Source organism: Ictidomys tridecemlineatus, chromosome 8 (genome assembly GCF_052094955.1).
Source record: "Ictidomys tridecemlineatus isolate mIctTri1 chromosome 8, mIctTri1.hap1, whole genome shotgun sequence".
NCBI classification, from domain to species: Eukaryota; Metazoa; Chordata; class Mammalia; order Rodentia; family Sciuridae; genus Ictidomys; species Ictidomys tridecemlineatus.
This window is the reverse complement of record NC_135484.1, coordinates 5,507,414-5,523,866: the sequence shown is the minus strand read 5'-3', so window position 1 is coordinate 5,523,866 and position 16,453 is coordinate 5,507,414. Positions and strand designations below refer to the sequence as shown.

At 38.2% G+C, this 16,453-nt stretch overlaps 1 protein-coding gene and 1 long non-coding RNA gene across 2 annotated transcripts in view; one reads left to right on the top strand and one right to left on the bottom strand.

Annotated features, from left to right (window-relative positions):
* Pacrg (parkin coregulated) overlaps positions 1-16,453 on the top strand; it is a 458,518-nt gene that overhangs the window by 74,587 nt on the left and 367,478 nt on the right. The window lies entirely within an intron of this gene.
* LOC120889187 (uncharacterized) lies at positions 10,465-15,815 on the bottom strand. The gene is made up of 3 exons (XR_005733082.2): positions 13,069-15,815; positions 11,685-11,842; positions 10,465-11,114 (listed from the first exon to the last, which is right to left on the bottom strand). It is a non-coding gene; the product is annotated as an uncharacterized LOC120889187 (long non-coding RNA).

Sequence of the window (16,453 nt, the reverse complement as noted above, 5' to 3'; positions counted from 1 at the left end):
TCATTGAAATTAAAAAATAAGACATAAATGTGTTTTTATCGCAGTTGCCTGTATGTACCATAAATTCCTTGGGGAATATGAAAAAAATCGCAAAATATTTGAGCAAAAATTTCTATATGCTTATTGGTTGCCAGTTTATTATCCATGAGACAGAAATAGATCCAACTTAGAATATGAAATCTACCAGGCAAACTCTGGGTTATATTTTTATTTTTAAATATGCATTTTCTAGATATGGCTTAATACGGCTGAATTCAGAAAAACAATAATGATTACTTAAATGATCACTTTTGTGGGGTGGAGGTAACAGGGATTGAACTTAGGGGGCACTTGACCACTGAGCCACATTCCCAGCCCATTTTTGTATTTTATTTAGAGACGGGGTCTCACTGAGTTGTTCAGTGCCTCACCATTGCTGAGGCTGGCTTTGAACTGGCAGTGATCCTCCTGCCTCAGACTCCCGAACTGCTGGGATTACAGATATGCACCACTGTGCCCGGCTACTTAAAAGTTTTAATCTTCTGCCTTTTGAACGTTCCTCTTTGTTCCACTAACATGGAAGCATGGCGGTTCTGTGGCTGGCACCTTCAGTATCCACACTGCAGGCACAGCAGTGGAAGAGCTAGGCAGTCTGAGTGAGTTACAAAGCAGATAATATTGAGCATGCACAATGAAAATCAAATTAAAATAAGATTGTGTTTGAGTTTTCTTATCTGAAATTTCCATTCTTCAATTCCTTGTCCTTTAGTGCAGTTAATCACAGGGATACTGATAAGGGTGGGAGTGGCTCAGACTCTGCCTAAAGGTTTTCTTTGTAGGCATTTTGGAGAAAAAATATTAAGTAAACATGCAAAATATGCAGCACATTGTTTCTGCCTCTGTTGCTTAATCAAAGAGAAGAGAGAGTCATAAATACGGGAGGTGGCCCTGTCGTGGAGAGGAATCTCAGACCAAGTCTTCATGCAGGGTCTGGGGATATGAAATCTAGGGAAGCTGGCGTGCGTTTCTGCACTCTGTCTTCTCAGATGCACGTCCAGGCATCCTCCACCACCCGCTCCCACACTCAGCCTTCAAGTGCGCTGAGGAGCACTGCTCCCCCACCTGGCCTCCGCCTCCTCTCCACGTCCTCCTCCGCCATCGCCTTCTTGTCTCCTTCTTGCTCATCCTTTGTCCCTTTCTATTCCTTCTCCCTCTTCTTCCCCTTCCTCTTCCTCCTCTGTTTTCCTTTTTATTTCTTACTTTTTGGAATCCCTGTTCTTCCCTGTAATTTTTCCAGGACTGATTTTGGTAGAAGGAACCAGGAGCCCACTCTAATTCTCCATTTGGCAGGAATCTGAGGTCCTTTAGAGCGTTCACTTGAATGAACTTGAAATAAAAATTATGACTTGCACACTTAGTGAGGAACACAATGTGAATCATAGGGAACACCATAAGATGCATCATTTTATTATGAATTTGGATTCCTAGTCATTGTTTTAAATAGCATGGAAACAAAGATTTCTTTAAAACAATCACCTCAATAGAGACCTTAGGAGAGAGTTGGTAAAATATATAGCATAAGCTCATTAGATTTTTTTTAAGACAATGATATTTTATGGTTAGCCATTTACTTAATTTAGAGATTAAAAAAGCTATAAACACACATTAAAATGTCTCTAAATTTGATGTAGTTGATATTGATTCAAGTCATTCCCATCTATGAATAACATAGTGCTATGTGACAGTGTGTCATATGCACTAAGAATATATGGAAAAATGTTCAACATCTCTAGTAATTAGAGAAATGCAAATCAAAACTACTCTAAGATTCTCATGCCAGTCAGAATGGCAGTTATCAAGAATATAGACAACAATAAATGTTGGCAAGGATGTGGGGGAAAAGGCACACTCATTCATTGTTGGTGGAACTGCAAATTGGTGCAACCAAACTGCAAAGCAGAATGGAGATTCCTTAGAAAACTTGGAATGGAATACTTAGAAAACTTGGAATGGAACCACCCTTTGACCCAGCTGTTCCATTCCTTGGCCTATACCTAAAGGACTTAAAATCAGCACATAATAGTAACACAGCCACATCAAGGTTTATAGCAGCTCACTTCACAATAGCTAAACTATTGTGAAGCAACCTAGATGCCCTTCAGTAGATGAATGGATAAAGAAACTGTGGCATACACACAATGGAATATTACTCAGCACTAAAGGAGAATAAAATTATAGCATTTTCAGGTAAATGGATGGAGTTGGAGAATATCATGCTAAGTGAAGTAAGCCAATCCCCCAAATCCAAAGGCCGAGTATTCTCTCTGATAAGTAGATGCTGATCCATAATGGGGTGGGACATGGGAAAAATGGAGGAACTTTGATGGGGAAAAGGAGAGAGCAGAGTGGAGAGGGGGAATGGGGGTCGGAAAGATGGTGGAACGAGATGGACATCTTCACCCTAAGTACATATATGACTGCACATATGGTATGATACTACAGGGTATACAACCATAAAAGCATAAAGTTGGGCTGCAGTTGTGTACAATGAATCAAAATGCATTCTGCTGTCATATATACCTGGTTAAAAAAAAGAAAGAAAGAAAGTCTTGTTTTCCACTAAAATTCTCATACAGGGCACAAGGATGTCCCATGAATTAAACAGATTTGAATAAGAAATAGGTAACTTGCTAGACAAATCGGGATACAATATAAACTCTATTACAAATGCAACAAAATCACAAACCTCTTAAATTGTATCAAATTTAAAAGCTCAAATGGACTTGTATATTACCTGGAGTTCCCTCTCAGCACTTCACAACCCCCTACTTGCAAACATGGTGGTTGCCAGGGACATTTCTGCATTACTATTTTCCATCATTTGGAATATAAATGATTTTCAGTAACCATTTTATTGCAATAAAATTAGTAAAGCCATAACTGACACACATGAGCAGGTACATGTGAGAATGGACTTAGCTTCCATTCATTGTCCAAACTGTGTCTTTCTCCCTGGACCATCAGAGATTAAACTTTACCATGAAAGCCTAAGTCCCTTGAGATTGATATATTAATACAGCTACCTATCAATTAAAACTTGTGTTCCAAAAATTTTTCTTTATGGAAAAAATGATTTCTTAAGCTAAGTTAATCAGTTAACTATAAACAATTTCTGATAGTTTTATCAATAAACATTTATATAATTATAATTTATATATTTATATGCCCACATTATTTCAAAGTCAATTTAAGTTACAAAGAACTATAAACACATGAGATTAGCATGAATAAGAAAAATGAGAGAAATGGGAAGACACCGAGGGGTTTTAAATGGAGCCAGTAGGGAGGTTCATAAAAATACACATCCCGAAATCCTCTACAGGGGGCTTGAGTCAGTATTCCAGGGGGCACACTCTTACTCTATACCTGGATCAGTATCTGGCACAGAGCAGGTCCCAGCGTATGTGTTTGTTGAATGAAAGTAAGGCACACCAGAGCAGTTTCTGAGTCTTATTTTTCTGGGCATTTGGGCATCTTCTCACAACGGTGCGGCTCAGGCGCCAGGCCCTATTTTCCTTGTCTTAAGTGACATCATGCACTAGATGATTCCATGACACTTTTAAATTATGGGCTTTCAAATAAAATTTTGTTCCATAATTATTAGAGTAACTGTATTTTGAAATGTTCATGAAATACTTCAACAAATGTTGAGTAGAAATTTGCCAGCACCTAAGTCTTCTGAATACAAAATGGAAAGATTAGCAGCAGCAAGCTCAATTTGAATCTGTAAACTCTGGGTCCTGAATTACATTAATTTAGGGAAGTGAAACTTTTATCACAACAATGCCCCTTAGGTTATGCACAAATGCTTTCTGATGACTACTCCTTTATTATATTTTGCTTTCAAAATGACAGAGACAAGTATATTTCTTTTTCTGAATCACTAGAAATATGTGTCCAAGTAAAGACAGTGCTGTTATAAAGAAATAATTAGAATACTTAAATCAGTCTTTAAAATGTCCATGTGTGGCTTGGGTCACCCTTTCTGATTCTGTGTTAACTGACTGACATTCAGAAGATACATTCTGATGTATCTTCTTTTTTCTAGTTCTTTTCTGTTCTCAGCAGCATTTGTATTCATGAGTTACAAAAAACTCTGCCACTGTGACTGTTTTCATTGACATAACTGATAATTTCCTAGTAGGAAAAACAGTTATTGAATATAATTATTATTAAAGTGTACACTAATTTTCTGACAATTAAAATAATCTCTAAGGCATGATAGCTCATTATCTGTAAATATTATTGCATTTTAAAGTAAGTCACACTGATATGATACCTGATCCATTTGCCATTAGTATACTCACAATATTCTATAATTTTGATTTATAATTTATTCCTTTGGTACCTTCACTTTCTTCAGGATTAAAAAATCTTATTTCTATTGCCCTTTAGGTAAAACTGATATTGATTTTTAAAATCTTTTAGGCAAACTTATTTGAGCTAAAAATTTTTGTTTTGAATGAAGAATAAATGTTTTCTTGGAATTATCCTGGGCTTCTATTTCTTTTGATAACTGCCAAAGCTTGAGTTTGAGTAACAGGCCTTAGTAGAATTTGTAAGGCAGATTTTACAAGAGAAGTGACAATTTACCTGATTTCTGTATGAGAGTGCACTACATTTTCATCATTAATTCCTCTGTGATTAATTAATAGAGCTTATTCTAGAACTCTTGAAAAAAAATCTTCTGGCAATTAATGTACTATTCTGTATTTTGTGAAGAAAGTGACTGCATACATGATTAATCCCATTTTTTACTTGATGTAAATTTCTATGTCTTAAAAGTATACAGCATAGAAATGCAGCCATGTATCAGAAATAACTTTAATCCAAATTGGTTAGATGACCTCCGAAGCTGGATGAAAGATTTTCTGCTGAATGGGCTGGTGCTCCCTGCTGCCTATATAATTTATGTGAGAAATTAGTGCGAATGGTTCACTTTTATGGAGCAGAGCTGCTTGTAGCAAGCCTGCAGAAACAATTTTCCCCCAAGCCTCCATCTGTTCTTCAAACTAGGGCATATGCCATCTCATCGAGCTTGAAAGTCAGCTGATTTATAGCTCCTGGAAAGTGCGTAGATGGAAAAGAAAGGTCGACTGCTGCCTGGTGACAGTGATTTGTTAGGCACTGGCCAAAGACAATTCGCATTACTAGGGACCCCGGGGAAACAAGCAGTCGAGTGACAGCCAAAGAGAAACAAATCACCCCTGCTCCTCAGGTTGGACGACCACCTCCCAAGAACAGAGGGTCTGGGCAGCGCTGAGGGAAAACAGTGAATGTCCCTGAAGAAATGAGACTGCAGCCCCTCCCAGCCGTAGCTGCGTCACTTCAGAAGTCAGGACTCAGGTCTTTAAACTCTAACTCTGAGGCTGCTTGTCAGAAAGCTCGGTTTGCAGACATAAATGGGCCTTTGATGGACTCCCTATCTCCGCCTGAAGGTGAACCTCCATTTCCGCCCAATTCATAACCTAAGGGATGCCTCCCCGCCTGTCTTCCCACTTACCATGATCCCTGCTCTTATAGAAGGACAGTTGAGATCAAAAGTTACTCAACAGATGTCAGATGGAATCAGATTCACAGTATGATCATGAAAAATCTCCTGGTGTTTTTATTTAGAAGTGGTCAAGGAGTCTCTTCTGATTCAAGCCTGATAAATACATAGCGAATTTTTAATATCCAGCAGTTGTATGAAGGTTTCTTCTTTACTTTGAAGCAAAATCTAAATGTTAATTAATTATCATATAAAATTTAATCCACACTTGAGGCAAAATTTTAGGGAAATTACTTTTTGACCTTTATCAAAAAAAAGATTATCTTGACTTTCAAAGTTCCATGTGAAAATTAGGACTGGTAGGATAACCTGTTGAACTCACAAACATGAAATATAAATTCTTATCATTGCTCCTACTTATAAAATTTTGTCCTCAATATGAATTCTGTACATGTTTATCTTATAAAATAAGAAAATACTAAAATGTAGAAGGAATAACTAACCACCATTCCATCACTCTGTGAAAACAACTATTGACATCACTTTAAGTTTTCAATCTTATGTTGGTTTTTGCACAGTTCAGATCATAGCATAGACAATTCCTTCTTAAAAATCATCATTGTTCTATAGTATATGAAGTTATGTATACTTAAATATTTCAATTTTTCTAGATAGAAGGCAATACATGATCATTGTAGAAAATTTAGAAAACAATAAAATAAATACAAAAGATTCAACTCATCCAGATATGTTTCTGTTCAGTCTTTTACCTACACATATGATTTTACTTTGTTGAGACTAAGTTTCATATGAAAAATTTTGAAGAGGTCAAAGGACCAATTTAAAAGGAAGAGATTGAAGTGGGCATTACTGCCACATGGATATTAATATTAACAGTTATCTTCAATTTAACAACAGCAACAACAGATAGCCATCTTTTAATATGTGATTGTAAGTTTTCAATGGTCATTACTAAGACCTTTGCAAAGATTTATAGCAATGTGTTTCCACGTGTAGTTCTACTTTAGCAAGACCACAGATGGCTTTTCCTGTGGTAATTCTCATGTGTATGTGGACTTGTCATTGTGAGCATGATAGAAGCATGTTTTTGAAGAGAATAGAAAGCATTATTTTAAAAAGAAGAAGTTTCTTATGTACAAAGCTCATTTCTTGATTCTAGGAAAAGTCTAAAAGTAAACACAGTTTGCCAGAATCTTTATAAAGTCCATCTCAATCCCTAATCTCAGACATCTTCTTTACAACTAATAATTCTACAGAATTTCCAAGATCATGTTCTAATTTGCATAAAATAAAACCCACAAATCTTTCTAGCCATAAGTTCCCAAATCATGAGTTCTTATTTTGATATATCACTCTGTTCATATACATCTTTAAGCAATTTTATAAAAAAAGAATGCAAGAATTTAATATTTCTGAACCTTTGAATACCTTGTAAATATAATTTTCAGCTTCCTTATACATGAAACACAATTGAATAGAAATTAGCATTCTTAAATTACAATATCATTGTATCCTAACATATGATTTCTGAGAAATTAAGGCCAATATGATTTTTATTCCTTTGACAGAATCCCTTCTTATTTGCTTGTTTGTATATTTTGTTTTGCAGCCTGAGTAATTACACTACTTTTTATCAAGTTGTTTCTGGGTATGTTTTTCTTTTCATTCATTCTTGTTTAATTCGGTTAGTTCATTGTCTTCTTATCTGAAACTTTTTTTCAACTGAGGAAAGTTTCTTTTGTTATATTTTTAATTATTACTTTTGTCACAATTTTTCAATTTTTATTCTTAGAATAGTGTATGTAGACTATATGGTAATACTCTACCCTATCATTACTACTATTGTCTCCTTCAATATTTTCATCTCTTTATCCGTTTTTTAAAAAATTCTGGGAGAGCTTTATGTTTTTCTTTATTATCACTATATCCATTACTGTCTGAACTCCAAATTTAGCTACACTTAGGAATACTGACCAGTACCTTGAGTGTGTTCCATCTAGCTCTATTCTGTGGGTCTAAAAGAGGATCTTCTGTAACTTTGGGTGCTAAAGTAGATATGCAAATGCCTATAATCCCCAAACCGTACAAGTACCCAGCTCTGTGGCCTCAATCCTTCCCCATAGCATTCTACTTGTGAGGCACGGTGCTTTCTAAGATAAAATGCAATGTGCTGCCCAAACTCTCTGTCCCTACCTGGGTCCAGTATTTGGTTGTATTCTGAATGAGAGTTGACTGAAGGGATGTAGGAATTGGGGTCCTGACGGAGATGAGATAAAAGCCTATAGCACTTTGTCTTAAAGAGCTGTTATTTCATGGTAGTAGGTAGGTGGGCTGGTTCTTATCTACTCCTTGCCCTGGTTTATTCCAGCCCTTATGTTTCTGATAGGGAAGAAAATGTAGAAGGGATGAAGCCACTCTCTACTTTTGCATGAGTCCCTATGGTTGCAAGTGAGAGTCGACTATAATTGTGATTTTCAATCCACTTTCATTGGCCTCATCTATAGCACCTCCTTTCATCTCTGCCTGTTCATTCATTATCATACTAGTTTTCAGTTGCATGTTGAATTTTCCTTTTTCTGTGTCTTCACGGATAATGTTGTGGTGTGTTGGGAGACACAGCGTCAGGGACTCTTGTGGGAAGTTATTTAAAACCATTGAGTCCAATCTGCTTTTATGCATTACTGGGCTGTATTCCATTACAGAGAAGTAGTGTGACCTTATCGATTCTTAGTCAATGGTGACTTGCCTATTCCTAAGGCAGCTGCGTACTTACAATGTGTAAGACACAGTGCTAGGCCCCATGTCACCTGGATGATATGAGCTCTGGTTTCAAAAAGCTCACTGTCTAAATAGATCACAATTGAAGGAAGAAGATGAAGACCATCCAAAGAGTGCATATCAAACCTTAAAGCAAATTGCTTCCTCTTGTGTAGATCATAAATTCTTCATCTTTTATGCAGTAAATATTGAACATTTGTTGCTTTAATGATGTGGTTCAAATAATTTCTATAGTTAAAATTTTCAAATTGAAAGACTATGATATTTTTACTAGTTCACATTTCGTCTATGTCAGTGAATGCATTTTGCCAACAATTTGCTTTTCTCCTACTTTAGTCTTTTTATTATCATATAAAATATAGTGAGTTTTATGTTTTGGATAACTTTCAAGAGATCAATCCACATCCCTATATCACTACATATTGTGTCAATCCCAGGATCAATGAGACTTTACTAAGAGATACTAGTTACCAAGTTTCTAACTTCCAAGTTCTACTTTATATTTTGGAATAAACACTATTAGTATGTATTTAGGTAGCATGAATTTTGAAGATGTATTTAATTGGAACTTGAAAACTTCTAGAGTCCCTGTTAAATACAAGCTGGACTTTCTCATTCTGGCATTGGAATCTCTGGATCTCTATCTTTAATTCATGGTGTGTTATTGAGTTGATTTCTTCAACTCTGTCTTCCACTTTATTAATTTGCTTCTTCAACTAGGTTTAATCTAATCTCTAACTTGTCTGTTGAAATTTTCTCAACTGTAGTTTCAGTGAATATCAATTCTGGAATGTACATCTGTTTCTTTAAAAGACATACGGGTTTTATTTTCCTTTTCTTACTCTGTGGCTTCTCTTACTATTTTTAAAAGGTTATCTATTTTAAAAACATGCATTTTAAGTTTCTTTTGCATTTATCTGTTTCCTTCAGGTATAGTGGTGTGGATTTGAGTTTGCTTTACTTGGGACTCCCTGGGGTCCTGGTGGAAGACAACTGACCACTGCGGAGGCTCTCTGGTGTGTCCCCACAGCACCCAGGTTCTAACTCCTCTTAGTGCTTGCAGTGTGTTTCCTCATCAGGCCTCTGCTTGCCCCTCTAGATCACAGTTTCCTCTACTTACAGGGCGGGGGGTGGGGTGGTGGTACTTTGTATTTGCCTCTCTTGCATCTGAGGACGGTCGTATCTTTTTAAAATTTTCATCCAGTATTGATAGTCTTATTATTTTTTTTTGTCATGTTGACCAGAGGGCTTTTCATTAATTCTACAGAATTGTTTCTCAATTAACTTAAGAGCTTGGCTTTAGATTTATTTTTTTCATTTAGGTTAATAGCTTAGATGCAAAAAAAAAAGGGGGGGGGGACCATCTTAAAACACAATCTTCCCTCAATGTGAGACCAACTCTTTTTCAAGTAAAAACAATAAAATATGCTTTGCATGTTACAGTTCTTTCACTGAGCAAATGCAATCAGCCAATGTTAGTGTATGATTTTGTGTGTGATTATACATATATGCATAGATTAGATCTTCTTTCAAGATAGCACGTTTTTAGTTTAGAAAAATCACAAGGAAAAGACTTTAAGAGTACCAGCCACAACTCTCATCTTTGTATGTGTGTAACATGTGTGTGTGTTCACATGTGTGTGCATATGTACCTTTTTCCTATCTCAGTACTATAGTTAAGATGACAATATTCATTTTCTAATATTCACTCAGAAGATTAAGGTGGATGTGGTGACCCTTTGCCATCTCATTATTTTCACCTAGTAATGGTGAATCTCCTGAGAGGCACCAACCCATCAATTGAAAAACATCTTTTAAATGCTTTCCATTTGCAGTAAGTTGAATGACATCTTACTAAATACCATTAAGTGCTTTTTAAAACTAACAAAGTATAACATTGGACTTGAGAGAATTTTGTTTTTTTAAGTCTTTCTTCACAGAAGGAATCACTTTGGGTTTGTTATTACTTTCCAGTTTGGAAAAGTCACTTGGGTAATCAAGAAGTATTTGTGTATACACAAAAGGGATTACTCGTTTGCGTTCTTTTTTTTTTCCTTTTTTCTTTATATTTTTAAATGCATTATGAAACACACTGGTGTATTAGACTGGTGATATTAAAGCCACAAGTCAAAAAATTCAAAAGTTAAGATTTTTATAATTCTGTTTGGGAATCTCCAGCTTTTTCTGCCTGTGTGACTTATAATTTTAACACTTCATTATTGTAACTTATTACATTTAATAAACTAACAATTGGGACTAGCTTCAAATCTCAAACAGCAATTTAGCAGATGGTTCCTTTTAGGAAGAAGAAACGTGGGCCAGGTCGGCTTTGGTGCACCTCTGGGGAGAGGGGAAAAGGAAAACACGCTGGTTGGTTGCAATATTACTAGGAACATTTGTCTGGTCAATAATATTAGAATTTAGATCAGTTTACAGAAATAATGATCTCCATAACCAAATGAACATATCCTCTATGGAATACACCATTTTGCAGAAAACCTTTCTGATGAGAAGTTTGGTTCTTGTTAATGTAAAGCATCGGTCTGAGGCTTCGCTAGTAATCACTCCGGTTCTTCTCCTCATTTGCTGCCTTCTCCGTTATGCAGCAGGAATCTGTGTGCGCGTAGATCTCCAGGAGTCTGTCTTGTTTCTGCCTCATAACCCGTGCCCAGCCTCTTCTCCAACACCCTGTTGGTCCTCCTCCCTGCAGCCTCCGCAGCCAGTGACTTCGGGTCCTGCAGATGGGGCTCCAAGTTACCGCCCCAAGTGGGCAGAGAAGCCCTCTCTGGAAAACCAGCACATGCTAGTATTAGTCTCATTGCTGAATAAGATAGTAACATATTTTCATGTTTCCTCTCATGAGGGTGGATTCCGGAAGGGCTGTGACCTTCCAAAGCCCCTAATACATCACAAATGCTGTTCCAAATAATTTATAAGAATATTAAATTTGTATATTTGTTGTTTGTTTAACGCAGTATTAATTGTAATTTTCACCTGCCAGGAAAAAAGAATGAAAATGCTTTTTTTAATTTTTATTTTCAAGCCCTAGAGATCTTGTGATAGCTCTATTTATTTTTTCCCACTCTTGTGGTCACACATGATATGTAGTTCCCCTAATTATGTATACAAATACAAGGCCAGGAAAGTTATGACTAATTAATTCTACTGTCTTTCCTATTCCCCTCCTTCCCCTTCATTTCCCTTTGTCTAGTTCAATCTATTTCTGTTATTCCCTTCCTCAACCTTCCTTGTTTGGGGTTAGCATCCTCAAATCAGAGAAAACATCCAACCTTTGTTTTTGGGGGGGATTGGCTCATTTCACTTAGCATGATATTCTACAGTTCCATCCACTTACCACAAATGTCACAATTTCATTCTTCTCTATGGTTGAGTAATATTTCACTCTCTCTCTCTCTCTCTCTCTCTGTGTGTGTGTGTGTGTGTGTGTGTGTGTGTGTGTATCACATTTTTTTCTCCCATTGATCCATTGAAGGATGCTTAGGAAAAGGTATCCTGTAGAAAAACAGAGAAAATGCCTATTGTGAGTTGAGCTGCTATAAACAGGGATTTGGCTAGGTCACTGTAGTATGCTGTTTTTAAGTCTTTGGCTGTAGACTGAGGAGTGGAATAGCTGGGTCAAATGGTGGTTCAACTCCAATGTTTCTAAGGACTCTCCATACTGTTTTCCATAGAGGTTGCACCAATTTGCAATCCCACCAACAATTGACATTGTATTCTTATTTTTAACTGTGCGTCACCCAGCTGCCATCCCTGGAATTGGTAGGAAGCATCCATCGGTCAGTAGACGTGACCTGCACCTGCCTCCTGCTGGGCACTGTTTAGGCCCAGTACTGTAGGGCATGGAGTGAGCAGCTGCTCTGGCCTCAGGGTGCTTCCATTATAGCAGGAGAATCTAAACTACCCGATGGAAAATAGAGAGCCTGTTGAATGATATTTTAAAGAAAAATAAAGTGGGGTGAAAGAGATGAAGGTGAGAGGGTAGGGAACAGCTTTGTAAGGTGCTCAGAAGTCTCTCCTCCAATAAGGCAACATTGAAGTGAAGGTCGTTTGGTAATATTCTCTAAATTATTTTTTAAAAAGTCCTAACTTGACATTATTCTCTTTGTAAAATGTAGTGATAGCCAATAAAAGAAAGTGTTAAAAGAGGTATTCAGTGAAAAGCAAATAAAAAGTGTATTTTTAGGACCTATTAAATTAGCGAAAATCAGTATTGGAGTCCAACACTAATGAATTAACAAATAGCATTTTAATTAAATTCTTATTTAAATAAAACACTAATTAAGGGATCATAAATGTGTATTGTACATTTCAACATAAATATTTTATGAGTATATGCAAATAAATATGTCCTTTGTGAAAAGTTAGTCTCCTATTTTAAATATAAGAAACCTACATCACTGAACAAGTCCACTTTTTTTATGTCCCCTTTCTCTTTTCTTGTGAAAATAAAATCATTACTAGTAAGTAGGAAAACAAGCAAGAAACGATGAGAGTCCCACAGGCAGGGACATCTGGATGAGAGGTTCTGGATGAGGTTGTGTTGACACAGGTTGCAGGGCTTCCCATGCAGGCACAGCCCTCCTACAGGGAGACTTGTGGGCCTGCTTTTGGAGACAAATCAGATGGGTGAGAGGCACATGTTGCCCTCTTTCTTTGTCTACACATAGGAACAACCCTCCTACGGTGGTCACATAACATGAGGTATCTGAGAAACTTACAGAGTTAAGGTAGGTGGAGCCCAGTGGTAACCACATGCCCCATTTGTCTGTCCTGAGCGTCCTTCATCCATGACACATTTTGGATAGCTGCAGGGGCTCAGGTGCAGTGGAAATCAGTGGTGAGGCAGGCCTTTGTGCAGTGTGCAGTCCCAGGTAGAATGAAGAAAAAGTAAAAACAGTGCAGACTGTCTCATATTTGGGAAATTATAAACCAATTGTTTGTCCCACTGTTAGCCATAAAATTAGTGGGGAAACTTGAGAAATCAATTGAATATCAAAACTATCATATTAGAAATCTCAATTTTGTGGAATTAAGTAGCATACATATTTTTGTAATTTTTTTTTTGCTTTACAAAATTAATAGCACAAAATGTTCATCTGTGCCTTAATGTAAATCTCATGAGAGTTTTCTAGCAGAGGAAGTATAAAAATATCAAAACCATTTCTCTTATTGAGAGTAGTAGAATATTTATGCCTTTGAAAGGATGCACGATCAAGTCCAGATTCCAGGAATCAGAAAACTCCAGTGCTGCCGGGGAGGGGAAAGCCCTGTCCTCTCCAGGCCTGGCTCGTGGCTGAGGCTCCGGCCAAGGAGACAAGCAGGCAGGGGAACTTACGTGACTTCTGCATGACACGGGAACCTTCACCAGCAAGGGAAGTCCTGACTTACCACTCACCCTGGCGTTTTCTTCAGCCGGTTTCATAAGAAAAGAAACCTGCTAGCCGATCCTGGAGAAATACAGGGGGTCCAAGGGGCATGCCCCACGACAGGTGGGGAAACAGCAAGCCTGCAGTGCTCAGCTTCTTCCCACCACCTCACCTCATCTTCAGGGGTGAGGAGCTTCCTCCCCCCAGGGTGTGCGGGGGAGAAAGGTGGGGAGGCCGGGAGCCCAGCTTTCACTCCCACTGTGTCTTCATTTGTAGTGTAATAGCGCATCGCATCCCAGGTCACAGCCCATTTGGACCCGAGATTCTATTGCACTTGTTTTTCATTCTTATTTATTTAAATAGAACATTACCACAGAGTCACTGTAGTGTAGAAAGTTACCACCAGCGACAACAAAGGGCTGCATCCCAGCACAACATGAACAGAGAAGAGGCATATGGTGGGCCTTCCACTCCCATCTGCAGGTCCAACCAGCTGTGGGTCAGAGACACTCGAAGGTAAGGACCTTGTCTCTACTGCACATGTAGGTGTCTTTTCTTGTTGTGATTTCTTGAGTAATATAGAGTAATAACTATTTGTATAGGATTTACTTTGTGTTGGATATTATGAGTCATCTAGAGGTGACTGTACAGGAGGAGATGTGCAGGTTACATGTAAACACTAAGCTGCTTTATTTAAGAAACTTGAGCACTTGTTGGTTTAAGAACCTGGAATCAACCTCATGGATACTGAAGGACGATGGTAGTCAGCTTTCAGAATGCCACAATAGTTCATTGGATTAGCATTGGTTGATCAGTTCTCTCTCTTCTACCTCATTGTCCCCATTCTTTTCGATACAGCAACATCAATACATGTTTTGGTTTGATTGAACTACTCTGTTTTTTGTTTGTTTGTTTGAGTTTTTTTTTTTGGTTTTGGTTTTGGTTTGGTACTAGGGTTTGAAGCCAAGGATGCTTTACTCCTGAGCTACATCCCCAGCTGTTTTTATTTTTATTTTGATACAGGGTCTTTCTAAGTTGTTTAGGACCTCACTAAGTAGTAGAAGCTGTCCTGCAACTTGGTCATCACCCTCCCATGTCACTGCCTCAGCCTCCTGTGTCACTAGGATTACAGGTGTGAACCACTGAGCCTTGCTGATTAAATTACTCTTGATGGGCTGAGGCTAAACGCAAAGTTAAAAGAGAGGGGTCCAAGCTAAGTGAATTAACTTGGGTGGGTGGGTGACCAGGAATTGAACTTTCCCATACTCAAGGTCTGCTGGGAGAATTGTTGAACTTAAGCAGACAACCAGACTGGAAATTGGGGTGCGGGGGGATCACTGGCAGGGTTGAGGTTTTTATGTCACCATAAAGACCACTGCATATGACCCTGGCTTGTCCCATCCACTCACCCACTTGGATTTAGTCACGCTAGATCCCTTGATTTCAGAAGAATGTCAGCCCAAGTCCACTCCTGGCCATCACTGGAAATGCTTTTGGCCAGGCTCTCCCCTCAGGGCTGTGCTCAGGCATATCAAAGAGCTGTCCTTTACCATTTCCACAGAAGGGCATCCATCCTTGTCCCCCACCCCTGGGGACATGATGATGTTTCTGCAAAGCTCAATATGATGCTTATCCTAGGCAAATAGTGGGTCTGTGGCTCTCTGCCTATCCAGCAGCAAATCGAAGTGTTTGAAGAAAGGCATAAAAGGGTGATAATTAGTTGAAAGTGTGCAGGTTGGGTGGGATGTACGGGTTTTGTATTTGAGCACTTTTTACTTGTCAAGCACATAGTAATGTGGGTAGCTTTAGTGGAAGGGAGGAACTGGGGAGGAGGATTGAAGCGTCCAAAGCAGCCTCCCAGACCAGTACCTCCTCACTCTCCTTACTCCCCACATGCTCATTCTCAGCTCTTCTAAATTTATTATTAATTTACTCATTTATTTGAGAAACATGCATGAGCGTGATTGGTACTGTCATTCCAATGATCTGTTCTGTCTTATTTTTGATCTGCTTTATTTTGCCTTATTCTGCTTACTATAAAAACTCATCTTTTCTGTTATCATCCCATTGAGGACTACTTGATTCTTCCAAAATATATATTGCTTACTCCTTAAACCTGAAAGAGTACAATCTTTATTAAGTTATTCTAGAAAAACCTGATCTCAGTTGAAGAGACGTGTTTCCAAATCGCCCTGAAGAAAGAGGCAGACAAATCCAGGATGTACAAAATGCAGTTCATTGGGAACTTTCTGACAGAAGTGTGGTCTGGGGTGCCAGCAAGACCAGTGGATCCCGGGGTTTGGGCCAAAGTAAGGGTCTTATAAAGTGGTTAGGACAAAAGTGGCCTCATCCAATCTGGGATGTCCTTGGTTCATCTAAGCTAATGTCAAGGACATAGGGTACATTTCTGGCTCTGTTGGCCTCAAGGTCCTGATCATAGACCTCTATATATCACTTTAATGGTTTTGTTTGTTTGTAGTCTGCTGAGAAACTGCAGGGAAAACTGACCAGGGCTGCTCAGGGGCCACAATGGCATGCACTCGAGATGGCTACAGTCATGGCAGAGTGGTCTCTGAGGCACAGTGAAAGACAAATAGGACCAGAGGGTCTTGAAAACATACCCTTCCAATCTGACTCTTTCACCACTACCTGTTTCATCTAAGTAGGTCTGCATGTGAGAAGTGAATGATGCTCAACTTATATTCATACACTTTCCTTGCTTTATTAAATATTTCAA